The sequence below is a fragment of the Sinocyclocheilus rhinocerous genome, unplaced genomic scaffold (assembly GCF_001515625.1).
Source record: "Sinocyclocheilus rhinocerous isolate Xijiao unplaced genomic scaffold, SAMN03320098_v1.1 scaffold815, whole genome shotgun sequence".
In the NCBI taxonomy this organism is placed as follows: domain Eukaryota; kingdom Metazoa; phylum Chordata; class Actinopteri; order Cypriniformes; family Cyprinidae; genus Sinocyclocheilus; species Sinocyclocheilus rhinocerous.
Window position 1 is genome coordinate 236,936 of NW_015659733.1, and position 6,854 is coordinate 243,789.

Here is a 6,854-nt window from a genome sequence, read left to right on the forward strand (position 1 = left end):
GTGTGGAATCATGGGAGTTGTGGTCTTCATCCCCACAGCCGATGCAATTCGACGGGACTCGGGCAGCAATCATGTTCATGGATGAGCTAATGATTTATTAACGTAGTAGAATGAAGCGGGGTGAAGCTGAAAGCCGTCGAAGCGAAACGAGGCGCTGAACGAGCGTGACACGCGGCTTGAAAGCAGCGGAGCTTTTATTATGCCACACTTTACCGCTTCCGCTCCTTCCGGTCGTGCGTATGTGGGAAAAAAAGCAGTGCTGTTTTATCATACTACATTTGAAAGTCGTCATCGGTCTATTAATACGCACAACATATTAAAGCGTCTTTGGTGTTTCCATGTTTTCTACAAAACAAAACCGAGGGGTAATCGAGGGGTTATGACGTTATTGGCAGACGGCACAATGACACTATGGACACGGTCCGTGTCACTAGTTAAAATTGCTTATTTCTCTGGATTTAAACATTCTTCGAAACATTTGAGATAATGTAAGAACACAAGTCAGCAAAATATATAAAACTGTTCTAGTGGTTTTTCGGTATTTTAATAAAGAAAATCGTACGTGTTGTGCCTTTAAAATTACGACAAATATTTCATTAAATATGTATTTAAATCCATGACATTTTAAAGCCATGACTTCCATGGGAATCAAACTCATGACCTGATGTGCTGCTGTTTGAGCGGCAGGAACACTCATTTGACTAAGTTTGCTGACTATATGCAACAAAGCCTAGAAATGCTGCATGCTGACACTTTACTAATTAACACATTTACTGCAAACTACTTATCTAAGGAAAACAAACTGTTGTGTACGCTGTCAAAAAATAATCACAAGAAAGAAAAATAAACCAGAACATGTGTGACCCACATGGGCTTCACGAACCTAGAAGTATATCTGAGACAAATATACATAGATTCATAACACAGTAAACCTGGACCCCTGAGCAATGGAAACGTGAACATGGTTTAATGAGTCTTTAACCCAGTTTCTGAAACCCAAATTCCTTAAGCCCAATGTCTGATGACAGAGGACCCATAATGACACAGGCAGCCATCGTGTAAGAGTCTTAGTTTATTAGCTATTTGCACCTCATGGCTTTATAATGGCCAAGTAATATGTAGCCATTTAACATAAAACACATTATTGTTGTTTGCATATTAATGATAACTGCCCTACAAACTGTGCTGAAATCACTGAAGAATGTTTCATTAACAGAAAGGTTAAGAAAACTACCACACATACATCCGTGAACATATATGGATGGTTTAATGGAATTTTCTATATTAATTTCTCAGAAAGTTTTCTTTTCTTTCTGAACAATGAGGCAACTGTACACTAAACAAATTGTATTAAAATGTGTTTACAATGAGTAAAGTCTTAAACTTTATTTTGCTCGACTCACTGTCAAATGATCTAGTTATTTTACTTTTATGCATGTTGATGCTCTTCTGGCAAGCATGAAAATCAACATTCAGTCATTCTTCAAACAAAGATTGGATTTAGAATTGCCCATGACTCATGTCATGCAACCAAATCCATTTCTCAACTATTATGTCTAATGTGTAGCACAGTCAAAAGCTTACATACACCTTGCAGAATCTAAAAAATGTTTATTATTTTAACAAAATAAGAGAGATCATACAAAATGCATGTTATTGTTTATTTAGTACTGACCTGAATAAGATATTTCACATAAAATATGTTTACATATATTCCACAAGAGAAAATAATAGTTGGATTTATAAAAATGACCCCGTTCAAAAGTTTACATCCCCTTGAATCTATTAAGATTAACAGTATTAACTGTGTTGTTACCTGAATGAAAAGTGATGAAAACCGTTTGAATTTGAAGATCGAGGTCAATTTAACTTATTGTGTCTTCTGGGAGACATGTAAGTATCTTCTGTAGCTTCTGATGGGGAGTAATACATTTTTTAAAAATTAGATATTTAGGCAAATAAGAAAAATGTACACATCTTCATTCTGTTCAAAAGTTTTCACCCCCCGGCTCTTAATGCATGGTTTTTCCTTCTGGCGCATCAGCGAGCATTTGCATCTTCTGTAATAGTTGCATACGAGTCCCTCAGTTGTCCTCAGTGTGAAAAGATGGATCTCAAAACCATACAGTCATTGTTGGAAAGGGTTCAAATACACAAGAATGCTGTAAAACCAAAGAATTTGTGGGAGCTGAAGGATTTTTCTGAAGAACAGCAGGCAGTCCAACTGTTCAGGACAAACAAGGGACTCGTGAACAACTATCAAAAAACAAAAAAAAACACAGCTGTGGATCATTCAGGTAACAACACAGTGTTAAGAATCAGGGGGATGTAAACTTTTGAACGGGGTCATATTTATGAATTCAACTATTATTTTCTCTTGTGGACTATATGTAAACATCTTTTATGTGAAATATCTTATTCAGATCAGTACTAAAGAAACAATAACATACATTTTGTTTGATCCCTCTTAAAATAATTAACATTTTGCAGATTCTGCAAGGTGTATGTAAGCTTTTGACTTCAACTGTACATGCTTCAGCACATTCGAAACCCCTGCCAAGGAAATTTGGATGAACTCCCATCTTACATGGCAGACATGATGATGACTGACTCGTTTCAATGCATATCTCATTTATGCTTACACAGTCACCTATTATAGAAACACAAAGACAATGATATCAGCAATATATTTGATGTTCAGTGTCAGGACAACAGCTGGATTTAATACATGTAATATTACTAATATTAATATTTCATGATTTCATCTGTGAGGAGGAGGTCAATATTCACCTCTCATTCATTCAGATTATGAGGACAAAAGTGAAAAGATATTGTGTCTCTGCTAAGAAAAAAAACAAGGGCCCGTTTACACCAAAGGCGATAACTATAAAGATAACGTAACTATAATACAGTTTTAATAATCATGCTTATTCTTTGACAATAGTGAAGTCCACACCACAGCTACAATGTCAACAGCACAGAGGAACGATATTGTTGGAATCGCTTCCAGAACAATCCTTTTCAGCTGATGAATGATAAAAAAAAACATTTGACAGCCAATCAGAATCCACCCAACTTTAGTGATCTCGCGCATTTAAAGCAGCAGATGTTACCGTTTACTGTTGTAGATGCTAATGTAGTTACCGTGATAGTTGCAGACCTTTATGCTTAGAGAATTATGCAAAATCTCTGCTGAAGTCGCGTCACAGTTCCCCATCTTGCAGGTGAGCTCTTGGTTGTGTTGGATTGAGCAGACTGCCCTGATCTGATGTTCTTTGCAGGTATGATAAACAGAAAGTGCAGACAAACATCTCTTTCAAATAACACAAGGTTAACTGCAGCAGATAAAACGTTGTTCCTCGTGAATAAGGCAACATCTGAAGTGACAAATATACATAGATAAAGAGGGGTGTTTGTGCTAAAAAGATAAACAGCTTCTTTATTTACATATGAATGTCATAATTTCATACCAGAACAAACCCCTGTGACAAAGAAACACACTGTATTATACCTTTTTTTTTTTAAAGAGAAGTTTTTACAGTAATAATATACTGTAAAATAATATACTTAATGTTTCTGGACACTTAATTGCATGTTATTTGCAATTAAATGAAAATATGTCATTACTTAAATTTACACTTAAGAGTACTTAACTTACAAACTTAAGAGTGTTTTGACCCATATATCTAGGATTTAATCTTTATACGTAATAAATTAATTACTTCTATTATCTTTGAATTATGGTTAACGTGCTGCCAAATACACTGACTATATACAGTAAATATGCCGCATATCCTAAACTTAAATACGTTTCATGTAATTTCTAATGAAAAATGTCAACACACCAGAATAAGCTTACTTCTTTAAAGAATAACCAAAGATATTTAAAATGCACTTCAAGGTTAAACTTTTTAAGTTTTTTTTTTTTTTTTTGACATTACAAAGTGCATTTTAGTTTGGGTAACATAGACATGTAGTTGCAAATTAATGAGAATTAGTTGACATGTAGTTACAAAGTTACTTATAGTTAGTAGAATGTCTAAAGTGGACTATCGAAATCAAGTTTAACCTTAGTTTGTTAAGAAGCCAAGTGAACTCTCTTTGAGGACACTTAAGTGGCCTTTTATTTCAGCAATATTTTATTATCTGCAAGTACAGCTTTAAAAATATCCTTTTAAGTACATTACAGCACATAGTCTTTTTCACAAGGGGATGGCACTTAATTGTGTGTAGCTGGTAATTAAGACAAAGGTTTGTGCAGTGATATTGTGTGCAAGAGTGGCTGTTTTGTCTGAAAAATAATGTCTGCCTCTGCACATTTTATTAGAGCATTTTCCAAACGGACTAAATACAGTGATTAGACCCTAGTGTAACCTGTCAGGGGGTCAGGAAAACAGTGACATAAATTGTGAATAACTATTATAATAATTATATATTACCATAAGACAAGATTGTGTTGTAACCTGAACTGCTTACTGCAAAGCATGCTGAATCTACTGCTGTATTGTTTTATGATTATGAGTTTTAGATTATCCATTCAGCTAAGTGTACCAAAAAGAGGTTGTTTATAGTTGTATACTGATGTTGAGATATTTCGATATAAACTAGGGAGAAAGTCTGTGTAGATTACAGCTCTCAACCTCCTTCATGAGACGCACGGGAAGTTATTTTCAGAGGCACTGAAAGACTTCTCACATATCCTGGTTAACTGCTTTTCCAGTCACACTTTTAATTTGGGGACAAATTCTCACTATTAACTATGTCTTTTACCTCAATAAACTCCTAATTTGCTGCTTATTAATAGTTAGTGCGGTAGTTGTTAAGTTTAGGTATTAGGGATGTAGAATATGCTCATGCAGAATATGTGCTTTATAAGCACTAATAAACAGCCAATATGTTAATAACAGGCATGCTAGTAAACAACTAGTTAATAGTGAGAATTGGACCCTATAATAAAGTGTTACCAAAAGCTCTCATCAGAACCAACCACAAGGGAAAAATCCATTTCATGCACAAACTATCCAGCTCTTTGTTTTGATAAAAACTGTGAACTTACCACCGGTGAACCCATTCACAAACAATGGTAGGACCTTTTAAGAGTAAAATAATCCAGATATCATTACACAGGTCCGGCCGGTGATATTATTGGCCTCTATTTTTTTAGTTCAGCACTGGTTGTGGAGTGCGTCTGGAGCTCATGTAGAGGATAATCCTGCAGTGTTCCACTTGAATGGCTTAGACGGCATGAGGCGAGGGGTTACGGGGAGGAACGAGAGAGAGAGAGAGAGTGAGAGAGAGAGAGAGAGAGAACGAGAGAGAGAAAGAAAGAGAGAGAGAGAGAGAGAGAGAGAGAGGGTGTGATCACACCAGCACACTGGGGAACATTGTGATGGAAAGCTGCTGGGTTGCTCTGGTGAGGAAACATTTGTGCACTTGCTTTGAGTTTTTAAGATGAAGCTGTGGAACAGGGCATTTTGTCAAATGAAACTCAACAACCACAAACAATCACACCAGTCAAACCAGTCAAGATGACAAACGACAGAAAGGATGCTTTCACTCTTTAGGAAAGCAGTCTCAAGCAGCCAACCTTCAGCAGTATTCAGAGCTGAATAGACAATAATAAAATCGCTGCTTTAAAGCAGAACTGCAGTCATCATGTATGCATTAGGAAATTAGTATCTACACTGTAAAAAAAATTCTGTAGTTTTTACAAAATAATTTTGGCAGCTGTGGTTGCCAGAATAATTTTGTAAAAAATACAGAAAAACTGTAAACACATTTACGGCCAAAAACTGTACATTTTATTTGTCATTTTTACTTCTAAAAACTGTAAAATTAACAGCATTTTACTGTAAAATTACATGAAATGTCTGGTTAGATATTTTACAGTTTTTCCCTGTATATAGTACGGGAACTTACTGTTAACCTATTAACAGTTTTTTTCCGTAGCGTTTTTACTAAATTTTACAGTTAAAATTAAACTTATTTTTTACAGTGTAGCCTTGTGAAAAAGAATGCGCACTTGTAATTTACTTCAGATTTTAAAAGCATGTTAACTGTACTTGCAAAAAATATATAATGCTAATGAAATAAAGGCCACTTAAGTACTTAAACCAAAGAGTATACACTTTCTAAAACACTTTTAAACACACTTAAGAGCACTTTGTAAAAATATCAAAATACCTGGAAAATCTTGCAACCAAGTTCACATGGAAGCAGCACAAACAAGATGGTTTGCCTATCGTCACGATGCTTCATTAATGCATCTAATTAAACCTGCAAGCAGCCAGAGAAATAACACCAGCTTCCTGAAGAGAGGCCTCCACAGGTTTGGAGTCTAACAGAGGTGACAACCCAAATCAATCCACTAATGAAATGAGGGAATAGTCAGGTGAACTGAAGGGACAATGGTCTGTTTTTATATATGTTTTATTTCCATGTGAGTGTTGTCTGCAGTAGCAGCTGTTGGGCTAAAATGCGAATCCACAAAAACAGTTTTACATTCAGTACCTCAGACTTGAATCATTTTGATGGTTGAAAATTGCCTTATTATGGATTTTACATACAGGTCACAGAACTTTATTAAATATGTACATTTTAAAAGCATTATTATATATAATTCTAATTAATGTGTTATATTGACAGCCCTAATATACTATATGCTAAGCAGCTATCTGCAGCTATTTATAGTGCATTCAAGCTATGAGTTTTTATCAGTATGTGAACTCCCTGTTAAACAGGCCTGCAGCCTTGCTGTCTCTAGCATTGTGATCTACCAGTTGAGGTAAAGGAACACTAAAGAAATCAGCATTAAACGCTAAAGGACGTTCTTTAGGGACAGAGGGGGGAGATGG

General features: G+C 35.5%; 1 protein-coding gene across 1 annotated transcript in view; it reads right to left on the bottom strand.

Moving 5' to 3' along the window:
• LOC107724206 (protein kinase C and casein kinase substrate in neurons protein 1-like) overlaps positions 1–5,226 on the bottom strand; it is a 20,668-nt gene extending 15,442 nt beyond the window's left edge. Inside the window, exon 1 of the mRNA XM_016533040.1 lies at positions 5,057–5,226. The gene's annotated coding sequence lies outside the window, so the exon portion shown is untranslated. The remainder of the gene's footprint in view (positions 1–5,056) is intronic.
• Between the last annotated feature and the right edge of the window lie 1,628 nt (positions 5,227–6,854).